The sequence below is a fragment of the Aquarana catesbeiana genome, linkage group LG07, assembly GCF_042186555.1.
Source record: "Aquarana catesbeiana isolate 2022-GZ linkage group LG07, ASM4218655v1, whole genome shotgun sequence".
Classification (NCBI taxonomy): Eukaryota; Metazoa; Chordata; class Amphibia; order Anura; family Ranidae; genus Aquarana; species Aquarana catesbeiana.
This window is the reverse complement of record NC_133330.1, coordinates 77,544,268-77,556,636: the sequence shown is the minus strand read 5'-3', so window position 1 is coordinate 77,556,636 and position 12,369 is coordinate 77,544,268. Positions and strand designations below refer to the sequence as shown.

At 40.9% G+C, this 12,369-nt stretch overlaps 1 protein-coding gene across 1 annotated transcript in view; it reads right to left on the bottom strand.

The window, feature by feature from the left end:
• Positions 1-8,630, bottom strand: part of LOC141102431 (EF-hand calcium-binding domain-containing protein 1-like) — a 35,555-nt gene extending 26,925 nt beyond the window's left edge. Inside the window, exon 1 of the mRNA XM_073591382.1 lies at positions 8,479-8,630. The gene's annotated coding sequence lies outside the window, so the exon portion shown is untranslated. The remainder of the gene's footprint in view (positions 1-8,478) is intronic.
• Positions 8,631-12,369: the final 3,739 nt, after the last annotated feature.

The window sequence follows — 12,369 nt, the reverse complement described above, 5'->3', positions numbered from 1 at the left end:
CTACTCAAGCAAGAACGCAGAAGAGCTGAAAGAGCATGGAGAAGAAATCCTACCAAGGAAAACCATACAAACTACAAAGCACTCACTGTGAAATACCACAAAGCAAACTTCAAAGCCAAAAAAGAACATTTCTCGAAACACCATCTCAACTGCCTTAAACCGGCCGCGGGAACTTTTCAAACTAGTCTCCCAGTCGATGAACCCAACCTGCTTAGAACCTCCAGCAAACGAAACTCAAGAATTTTGCAATGAATTATCAAATTTTTTCATCGACAAAATTGACAGCATTTGGGAAAAAATTCAACACAAAAAAACAACCAACCTCACTCAACCAAAACAAAAAGAGGATATCAACACAAACATCACACAATCACCGAATTTCTCCCTGACCCCAGTCATCACTGACACCACCAAAAACATCATCAGAAGCCTTCGAGACAGCACATCACCAAACGACATAATTCCCACAAAACTCCTGAAAGAATGTTCCAACATCTTGGCTCCTACGATAACACACCTCATAAATTAGTCATTCAAAGAAGGGATTGTTCCAAACACCCTCAAGCAAGGCATCGTCAAACCCCTGTTAAAGAAACCCAACCTCGACCCTAAGGACCCTAACTACCGCAGACCGATAACCAGCTTCAACACCATCTCCAAGATTATGGGGAAAGCAGTAGTACAACAGCTACAACGCCACCTGGACACACACAAACTCCTGGACCCTCTACAATCAGGCTTCTGCCCAGGCCATGGCACAGAAATGGTACTTCTCAAAATATGGGATGACGCCCTCGAAGCAGCAGATGACGGAGAATCATGTCTCCTGGTACTGTTAGACCTCAGTGCAGCATTTGATACAGTGGACCGCAATACTCTGCTCGTCCGGCTCACAGAAGTAGCAGGAGCCACAGATTCTGATCGTTCTCAGACAGTGAAACTAGGAACATTCACCTCGGAAACCTGCACAATCTCCTGTGGAGTCCCTTAAGGTTCACCCTTGTCACCAGTGCTCTTCAACATCTACATCCGACCACTCCTCAAAATCATCAGAAAATCGGACCTCTGCTTCCACCCTTGTGCTGATGACACTCAACTCTACTTCCGCATCACCGGACAAAAAGACCATCATCAGCAACTAGAGAAATGCCTCACTCTGATAGACGACTGGATGAGCACTAGCTCCCTCAAACTCAACGGTTCAAAAACAAAACTTCTTCTCCTACACGCTAACCAAGATTCCAAAACAAAGATCCCGTGGACACCTCCCACCATCTTTGGACAGACCATCTCTCCAAGCACCAAAGCCAAGATTCTCGGAATCATCTTTGACTCAGAAATGTCAATGGATGCACAAATAAGATCAGTAGTTAGCGGATCTCACATCTCCTCCACCTGCTATGTAGATTCATCCCCTTCATCCCAGAAGAGGACAAAGCAGCAGTAGTTGGAACTATCATCAATTCCCGACTCGACTACGCAAATTCCCTCTACATAGGATTACCCCAATATCAGCTTGCGCGCTTACAACTCATCTAAAACACGGCGGCAAGACTGCTAACAGGAAAAAAACTCTGGGAATCCATCTCCCCATCTCTGAGGAGCCTGCATTGGCTAACTGTAAAGAATCGGATCACATTCAAGACCCTCTGCCTCACCCACAAATGCATACGAGGAAACGCTCCTCAATACCTTCAAGAGAAAATAAAACACTACACACCCAATCGCAGTCTTCGATCATCTAACCAAAACCTCCTCCTCATTACCAAATACCGCTACAAATCAAAGGGAGAACGAAGATTCGCAGTCCAAGGACCACGACTATGGAAAGCTCTTCCGTCAGAGAATGGATCTAGCACCTTGAGGTGATTCAGTTCGCATTTGCAGCTCTTTACAAATCATTCATTCATTCAAAGTCCCGCATAGGTGGGAAATCTATTCATTTCACTAATAAGAATGTGGCAACCCACATTTGCTCTGCTATGGTGAAGATTTATTTCTTTTTTTTGATAGAACAAGTGGTTAGAGCCCCTGACATATTTTTATCTGTGTCTGTGTCCTGTTAAGATTTTCCTACATTTCCTGTCCAAAATACAGTCCAGAAAGTACTGTATATCTAAGGCCATGTTTTGCTTGATAGAGAAAGAAGTGGTTAGAATCCCTGAAAATGTTTTACCGTCTGTGTCCTGTTTAGATTTTCCTTCACTTCACAAGTAAGAAGAAACCTGAGGGGAAACCTGACAGGGGCTATAAAGCGATAATAAAACAAGAAAAAATAAATAAATTGGCCCCTGCAAGATAATGTCATACTAGCACAATATGAGAGACTTACCTTAAAATGAAGGAAGCTGTCAGGGCTTTCATCTTCACCTGGTCTCCCTTCGAGGTTTGCAGGCTCTGGACATTTAAATTGGCTGAGCCGTGGTGAGGTCACTCCCACGCATGCGCACTAGAGTCATGGCCAACCGCACAGAGCTTTGAATGGACGGCACCGTCTATTCAGAGCTCAGTGTGCATGCACCGGTGACGTCACTGACTGCTGCTACTGTAAATATCACCTAAACGGTCCACAGTTAGAAGATATTTACTGTACCTACAGGTAAGCCTTATTATAGGCTTACCTCTGGTTATCTAGGTAAAAATCACTTGGGTGGTTTCACCACCACTTTAACACTTTATTATGCTATCCAAAGCTAAGGAAAAAAAGGCATGGCTTTGGTTACACTGTAAACAGATCACTGTACAAGGATACAAAAATGAATTGTAAATTGGAGACTCAATTTTTTATAATAATCTTTAGCTATGGATCCACCCACAAGGTTTAAGAAGCTATAAAAGTCACATATGGACCAATAATACTTTCTATCAATGTTATTAAGTTATTAACCCCTTTGCCGACCAGCCGCCTCCATTTTACTGCGGCAGGTCAGCATGATCCTGCGAACCGTCGTAGCTATATGTCGGCTAGCGGGGTCGGGATAGCAGGATGCTCAGCAGGGGTTGGCGATGCTCGTGGCCGAAGGTCGCGATGACCGCCGGCCACGAGCGATCGTGAGCATGAGAGACAGAACAGGGACGAGTGTGTGTAAACACACACTTCCCTATTCTGTTCTGAGATGAGTGACAGATCGTGTGTTACTATTAGCTAGGAACCACAATCCCTCACTTCCTCTAGTTAGTTCCCTTCCCCTTCAATTAGAATCACCTCCCAGGGTTAACCCCTTCTCCGCCCCCTAGTGTTAACCCCTTCACTGCCAGTGACATTTTTACAGTAATCAATGCATGTTTATAGCACTGATCGCTGTATAAATGCCAATGGTTCCAAAAATGTGTCAAAATGTCTGATGTGTCCACCGTAATGTTGCAGTCACAATAAAAATCTCAGATTGCCGCCATTACTAGTAAAAAAAAAATAATAATAATAAAAATGCTATAAATCGATCCCTTATTTTGTAGACGCTATATCTTTTGCGCAAACCAATCAATATACGCTTATTGCGATTTTTTTTTTTACCAAAAATATGTAGAAGAATACATATTGGCCTAAACTGGGAAAAAACTGGCTATTTTTTAAAAAAATGGGGATATTTATTATAGCAAAAAGTACAAATAATGAGTTTTTTTCAAAATTGTCGCTCTTTTTTTGTTTATAGCGCAAAAAATAAAAACCGCAGAGGCGATCAAATACCACCAAAAGAAAGCTCTCTTTGTGGGAAAAAAGACGTTCATTTTGTTTGGGTGTAGCGTCGCATGACCGCACAATTGTCAGTTAAAGCGACGCAGTGCCGAATCGCAAAAAATGGCATGGTCATTCAGCAGCCAAATCTTCCGGGGCTGAAGTGGTTAATTATGAGTTCTTATTCTATTAATGATGATAATTATTTAAATTACCAAACACCTTAAAAATAAATAGAACTTCAGCGTCTTTAGAGTGATTAAAACCTTCGGATCACAACACAGCTAAACAGAGGAACCAGAATAACGCGTTTCACGTCCACTGACACTTAATCATGATTTCACTGACAGGTACATGAATCAGTTGCATGCTGCAATGCTTTCAGTGCTGCGTCCTGATGGGACTCTGTAACACCCTTTATAAATTTTCTCGCAAGCATTCTACGTTAATTGATGACTTATGCCGCGTACACCCAAGCAGAATGTCCGACAGAAAAAGTCAGACGGGAGCTTTTCCTCATATATTCCGATCGCGTGTATTCCCCATCGGACTTTTCACGTCGAAAATTCTGATGGACCTAGAAAGAGAACATGTTCTAAATATTTCAGACAGAACCAATTTCTATCAGGAAAACCACTTGTCTGTGTGCTGTTCCGACGTACCAAAAACAACGCATGCTCTGAAGCAAGTACGAGACGGAAGCTATTGGCTACTGGCTATTGAACTTTCGTTTTCTAGTCCCGTCGTACGTGTTGTATGTCACCGCGTTCTGGACGGTCGGACTTTGGTGTGACCGTGTGTATGCAAGACAGCTTGAGCGGAATTCCATCGGAAAGACCAGTCGTGTTCAAAGGGCATAACACTGTTCAAAACTCTACCACTATCTGTGTATGTTAAAAAAAATGTCATGTCAAAGAGAAAGAGTTGCGCCTTTATTTTTTAAAGTGACACTAAACAAAATAGTTATTTAACCACTTCAGCTCTGGAAGATTTACCCCCTTAATGACTACGTCTTTTTTTGCGATACGGCACTGGTTTATTGTAACTGAAACTGCGCGGTCATGCGCCACCTTTTTTCCCACAAATTAAGCTTTTGTTTGGTGTTATTTGATCACCTCTCCATTTTTAATTTTTTGCGCTATGAACAAAAAAAAGACCAACAATTTTGAATTACTTTCTGCTATAAAACATATCCAATATCCTCTCTACCGAAATCTGTGTATCACAAGTCACTAGCTTTACATCTTGTAAATGCTGCCAGACGATGCATTTCTGTACGCTGGAACTCCATTACTCCCCCAACGCATGCAGAATGGTATCATTGTATCCGTCAGACAGTGGAGATGGAGGAGATGATCAGTGTGGCGCGCGATGATCCCTCTAAATTTACACGTATGTGAGCATGCTGGCTCGACTTCCAAGAGTCGCTACGTGTTGATAGTTCGCGATCAACTCCCAGGCCGGCGCTGGACGCTGGACAAGTTCCCTAAAACATAATTTCCAGAGACGTCGAAACAATGAGACGTCCCTCACACCCTCTGAATCCTCATAGGTTTACATAATCATTGGTATATCCAGTCCCTTTCCATTTTTTTTTTCGGAATCCCAGCACATATGTACTTCACAACCAAGCTCCCCCTTACTCTCCTCCTCCCCTGTCCCATAAGGAGACACTCTATGACATCTCTTTAGATAGATGTAACATGACGTCTATATATGTTTGTCACCTTTTCATTTTTGGATATGACAATACTCAGTTATCTTGATATTGTTGATTACTTGCCAGAAGTTTTCTGTTCTCCTAACTGTATATAACCGAATATTTTTAATTAATTGCCACATTGGCAGTGTATGTTGTAAACTTGTATTCTTTGGAAAAAATTCTAATAAAATCCTTGAAAAAGAAAACATATCCAATAAAAAATTTTAAAAATCTGTTTCTTCATAAATTTAGGCCAATATGTATCATACTACAAATTTTTGGTAAAAAAATCCCAATAAGTGTATATAGAATGGCTTGTGCAAAAGTTAGAGCATCTACAAACAATAGAATGTTTTTATTTATTTATTTTTTACTAGTAATGGTGGTGATCACCGACATATCGGGAATACGATATTGCGACGGACTTTTGGACACTAACTGACACTTTTTGGGGACCAGTGACAATAATATAGTTATCAGTGCTAAAAATATACACTGTCACTGTACTAATGACACTGACTGGGAAGAGGTTAACACCAGGGGTGATCAAAGGGTTAACTGTGTGCCTATCCTGTGTTTTACTACAGTGTGGGAGGTGCTTTTACTAGGGGAAGACACGGATCCTAGTCCCTGCTTTGCAGAAACACAGAATCCATGCCTTCCCTACTGACAGAATGGCGATCTGCCTTATTTACATACGCGGAGCGGCGTTCTGTGTCTCTGCAGGATGATCGGCGGGTGCCGATGGACATTGAGTCCGAGATACCCTCTGATCCTCTCCCACTCTGTATAATTATAGTGGGAGCGAGCCAGCGGTGGCGCGCACTCTCGCCCACTACCCAGAAGAGCCGGATCACATATATACATGATCCGGTGCACAGCTGCCGCCCTGTTGCAGTAAAACTGCTATAGGGCAGTCAGCACATGGTTAATGGTCCTGTATTTTTCATATAATTGTTTCTTACTTAATTGTTTCCTCCCTCCTTTCTCCTCCATGTTTGGAACAAGCAGGGCATGTTAGTTGTGGTCACGTGCACTGCTCTATGCACACTACAGATCCCATAGTCCATAGTCCCTAGTCCATCTCAGATGTGAGCAAAAGAGGAGGACAGCTACGTTCCTTCATAAGGAAATAGCTATAATAGACTCATGTGCTGCTATATAATGTAATATAAACATGATATGGAACCACTGCAACCACCCAATTAGTGTACTCAATTACTAAAGACAGAAATAAACTAAATATATACAGTGCGACCATGGACAGTGAACATAGCCACCCTCTAACAGTAAGTCAGATCACAGCAACAAAAAAAAGGAATTTACAGATTACGAGTAGGCTGAGAGCAATAGAAGGCACTTTGTGAGTTAACCACTTGCCGGCCATATACAGTACATGTATGACGGTAAGGCAGTTCTCCTGCACAGGATCGCATACATAGGCTGTGCTGCGATTGGCTGCAGCATGAACCAATCAGCAGGTGCTAGCTGCTGATTTATCGCTGGCACCCGACGATCAGCTTCAGAGATTACTAAAGGAAACCCAGTGTAGGTAAACAAACACAGGGCTCTCTTCTGAAACAGAAATGCGCTGTTTTTTCCTTCCTGTAAAGAAGCACATGGCTTAGTAAAAACCCCTCACACAGTACACAGTAACATGTGTTGGCCACACATTTAACCATTTGATCACCCTAGATGCTAACCTCTTCCCTGCCAGTGTCATTAATACAGTGACAGTGCATATCTTTATCACTGATCACTCTATTGGCGTCACTGGTTCCGCAAAAAGTGTCAAAAGTGTCAGTTAGGTGTCAGGTTTGGCCACCGCAATATCGCAGTCCCATAAGTCGCTGATCGCCGCAATTAGTAGTAAAAAAATGAATAAATAAAAATCCCAAGAATATATCCCGTAGTTTGTAGACTCTATAACTTTTGTGCAAACCAATCAATATACACTTATTGAGATTTTTTTTTTTTACCACAAATATGTAGCAGAATACATTTTGGCCTAAATTGATGAAGATTTTTTTTTTTAAAATGTATTGGATATGTTTTATAGAAGAAAGTAAAAAATAAAAATTTTTTTTTAAATTGTCTGTATTTTTTTGTTTATAGCGCAAAAAATAAAAACCACAGAGGTAATCAAATAACACCAAAAGAAAGCTCTATTTGTGGGAAAAAAAGAATATACTTTTTTTTTGGGTACAGCGTCACACGACCGCGCAATTGTCAGTTTAGGTAACTCAGTGCTGTATCGCCTGGTCATGAAGGGGGGTAAACGTTTCCAAGAGGGTTAAGGCAGTGCTGGAAAATAATTGTGGCCACACAAAATATTGACACTTTGGGCCCAATTTGGACATTTTCACTTAGAGGTGTACTCACTTTTGTTGCCAGCGGTTTAGACATTAATGGCTGTGTGTTGAGTTATTTTGAGGGGACAGAAAATGTACACTGTTATACAAGCTGTACACTCACTACTTTACATTATAGCAAAGTGTCATTTCTTCAGTGTTGTCACATGAAAAGATAGAATAAAATATTTACAAAAATGTAAGGGGTGTACTAACTTTTGTGAGATACTGTGTATATATATATATATATATATATATATATATATATATATATATATATTTATATATAATTTTTTTATAAATTGAAGTTTGATGTCATTTTAACTCTACACGTGTATGACAGTTGGAAACTTAAATATTCTGCAGGGTTTTTTCATCTACACAGCTAAGCTATAGGTTTTTGAAATTGCTCTGGATTTGTGCTATTTGGTCAGCTTAAAAATAAAAAGTCCTCAAAATGTAATTATGGTGACTTTCATCAATCAAGGCCCACAGTTTCAGGACAAAATGAAGAACACCACATGATGCTTGTTATACACACAGGCTAACAAATAAGAAACAATATTTATATTTCCAAAATGTTCCAAAAAAGAAAAACAGTTGAGCAAAGAACTCAATGTTTGGTACAAACATGCTCTTTCATTCACAGTGAGGGTGACCTCAAGTTTTGTGTCTCTCAGCATGGTCAGCTGTATTTCCGAAGTAACATTTTGTTCCAAGTACAGTACTCACTGAAAAGAAAGGTTTACCTTGGGCTGATGTCTTGTCGCTTTTTCCTTTTTTAAGTTCTGCCAGTGTTTTTCATGAGCGCAGAGCTTGCTTTAGAAGTTCTTCCACCTAAGTGTGGAGGCGGAACAGATATTGCAGCTGGCTGTTCCTAGTACTCGGGATAGAGGAGGGTGATGATTAGGGAGAGGTTAGGAAGATCACAGACTGTACTTTAGATTCCTTCAGGAATCCAATACCCCGCTGCTTAGCACTTTAGTATTGTACATGTGATAAACTAAAGAGAAGAGGTAGCGTTTAGATATCTAAGTTATACAGATTATTTTATCCTTTGCTTTAAAAATATTCTTTAATAGCAGCAAAAGTTATCCTATGAGGCTCCTTACTCTTAGAGGTACACTATATTACCAAAAGTATTGGGACATGTCTTTACATGCACATAAACTTTAATAACATTCCAGTCTTAGTCTGTAGGGTTCAATATTGAGTTGGACCACCCTTTGCAGGTATAACGGCTTCAACTCCTCTGGGAAGGCTGTCCACAAGGTTTAGGAGTGTGTCTATGGGAATGTTTGACCATTCTTCCAGAAGCACATTTGTGAGGTTAGGCACTAATGTTGGACAAGAAGGCCTGGCTCACAGTCTCTGCTCTAAGTTATCACAAAGGTGTTCTGTCAGGTTGAGATCAGGACTCTGTGCAGACCAGTCAAGTTCCTCCAAATCAAACTCACTCATCCATGTCTTTATGGACCTTGCTTTGTGCCCAGTCATGTTGGAACAGGAAGGGGCCATCCCCAAACTGTTCCCACAATGTTGGGAGCATGAAATTGTCCGAAATGTCTTGCTATGCTGATGCCTTAGGAGTTCCCTTCACTGGAACCAGGGGGTCAAGACCAACCCCTGAAAAACAACCCTACACCATAATCCACCCTCCATCAAATGATTTGGACCAGTGCACAAACAAGGTCCATAAAGACATGGATGAGCGAGGTTGGGATGGAGGAATTTGACTGGCCTGCACAGATTCCTGATCTCAACCTGACGGAACACCTTTGGGATGAATTAGAGCAGAGATTGCGAGCCAGGCTTTCTCGTTCACATCAGTGCCTGACCTCATAAATACGCTTCTGGAAGAATGGTCAAACATTTCCATAGACACACTCCTAAACCTTGTGGACAGCCTTCTCAGAAGAGTTGAAGCTGTTATAGCTGCAAAGGGTGGGCCAACTCAATATTGAACCCTAAGGACTAAGACTGGGATGCCATTAAAGTTCATGTGCGTGTAAAGGCAGGCGTCCCAATACTTTTAGCAATATAGAATATATTTACAGAGACCTAGTATGGTGCTTTAACATGGAAAGCAACCTAAATATTTTACTCAAAAAAGCAAAACAAACTTTAAACCATTTCCTTATACACCAATAAAAAGTGATTGTATGTGTTTTATAGTGCCTTGAAAAAGTATTCATACCCCCTGAAATTTTCCACATTTTGTCATGTTACAACCAAAAATGTAAATATATTTTATCGGGATTTTATTTAATAGACCAACATAAAGTGGTAGATAACTGTAAAGTGGCAGGAAAATGATAAATGGTTTTCACATTTTTTTTACAAATAAATATCTGAAAAGTGTGGTGTGCATTTGTATTCAGCCCCCTTTACTCGGATACCCCTAACCAAGGAACAGACCAGACAGGTCAGGGATACAGTTGAGGAGAAGTTTAAAGCAGGGTTAAATTATGAACAAATATCCCAAGCTTTGAACATCTCACGGAACACTATTCAATCCATCATCTGAAAATTGAAACAGTATAGCACAACTGCAAACCTACCAAGACATGTCTGTCCACCTAAACTGACAAGCCCAGCAAGGAGAACATTGATCAGAGAAGCAGCCAAGAAGTCCAGGATAACTCTAGATTAGCTAGCAGAGATCCACAGCTCAGGTGGGAGGAACTGTTCACAGGACAATTACTAGTTGTGCATTCCACAAATCTGGCCTTCATGGAAGAGTGGCAAGAAGAATGCCAATGTTGAAAAAAAGCCATAAAAAGTCCCGTTTGCAGTTTGCGAGAAGCCATGTTGGGGACATGTGGAAGAAGGTGCTCTGATCAGAATTAAACTTTTTGGCCTAAAGCAAATCGCTATGTGTGGCGGAGAACTAACAGTGCACATCAACCTGAACACACCATCCCCACCCTGAAACATGGTGGTGGCAACATCATGTTGTGGGGATGCTTTTCTTCAGCAGGGACAGGGAAGCTGCTCAGAGTTGATGGGAAGATGGATGGAGCCAAATACAGGACAATCTTAGAGGAAAACCTGTTAGTGTCCGCAAAGCACTTGAGACTGGGGCTGAGGTTGAACTTCCAGCAGGACAATGACCCTAAACATACAGCCAGAGCTACAATGGCATGGTTTAGATCAAAACATATTCATGTGTTAGAATGGCCCAGTCAAAGACCATCCCAAAATCCAATTGGGAATCTGTGGCAAGACTTGAAAATTGCTGTTCACAGATGCTCTTTATCCAATCTGACAGAGCATGTGCTATTTTGCAAAGAAGAATGGGTAAAAATGTCACTGTCTGGACATGCAAAGCTAGTAGAGAAATACCCAAAACGACTCACAGTTGTAATTGCAGTGAAAGGTGGTTCTACAAAGTATTGACTCAGGGGGGCTGAATACAAATGCACGCCACACTTTTCAGATATTTATTTGTGAAAAAATTTTGAAAACCGTTTATCATTTTCCTTCCACTTCACAATTATGTGCCACTTTGTGTTGGTCTATCACATAAAATCACAATAAAATAAATTTTCATTTTTTGGTTGTAACTTAACAAAATCTGGAAAATTTCAAGGGGTATGAATACTTTTTCAAGGCACTGTATGTGGGTTTTTTTGGTGTGTTTTTAAAGCATTTATATGGTCAAATCATGTAAATGTAAAATCATTATATCACTGTTCATATTTACTTCTAGCCTACTACTAATATTCAGAATGATCTTGAAGTTTGCAAACTTTCTTTGTGAAGATTGTCACACATTTACTTTCTGGATATCTGTGACAATACTCACTATGCCCTGTGATGAGGCACTGCTGTGTCGCACATTTCACTGATCCTGCCTTCTGAACTACGGAGGTGCTGAGAGGAGGAGTTTTAGGAGGCGGAGTCAGAACAGGCATCACTGCTTGCAGGCAGCTAGGTACTATGGGATATGTATTCCTTAGAAATTGCAAGTAAACAGCAGAGGAGAAGCTGCAAAGCATTCATGGAAACCAGTGTTTTGGAAAGAGATGACCAGCATATAGGCTGCATTCACAACATGAAAGGAGATTTTTAAAGTAAAATTTTATTGAATTGTCAAAATAACTATTGGTATAGCAGAATGGGTATGTGAGATCAATTAGCTTCAGTCCATTGAGAGGATGATTCATGCCAAAGACAACCCACTGGAACAATTTCTGATGGTGTGGACACAATGGGAATACATCCACGCTTCAGCAAAATTCTCTCACAATCTCTAAAGTATGGGAGCCAGTCCTCTGCTCCCCCCCATGCCTCTGGTCTCTTTTCCTACCACTGAGTCTTGGGTGCGCATATTGGGGCTCTGCCCTCTTCGCCCCTTCCCCTCTCCACCCCCCTTTTTTTGTTCTCCCTTCTATATCTCTCTTCCCTTTTCAACATTACATGAGTGACAGAACATTTATACTCATGAGTCTAAACCTAAGCCTAAACCTCTTTTTTTGCTGGTCCCTGGTAGTGCCTACCTCTGCCCTATCCTGTTCTTCTAATGCAACTTCTTGCTTTTGTTGCTTTTGTTCTATAATTGTGTATCTACACTGAGCTATAAAAACCTGCATGATTGTTATTTGGTCTCTGTGGGATTTAGTCTTGAGTGTTCTTTT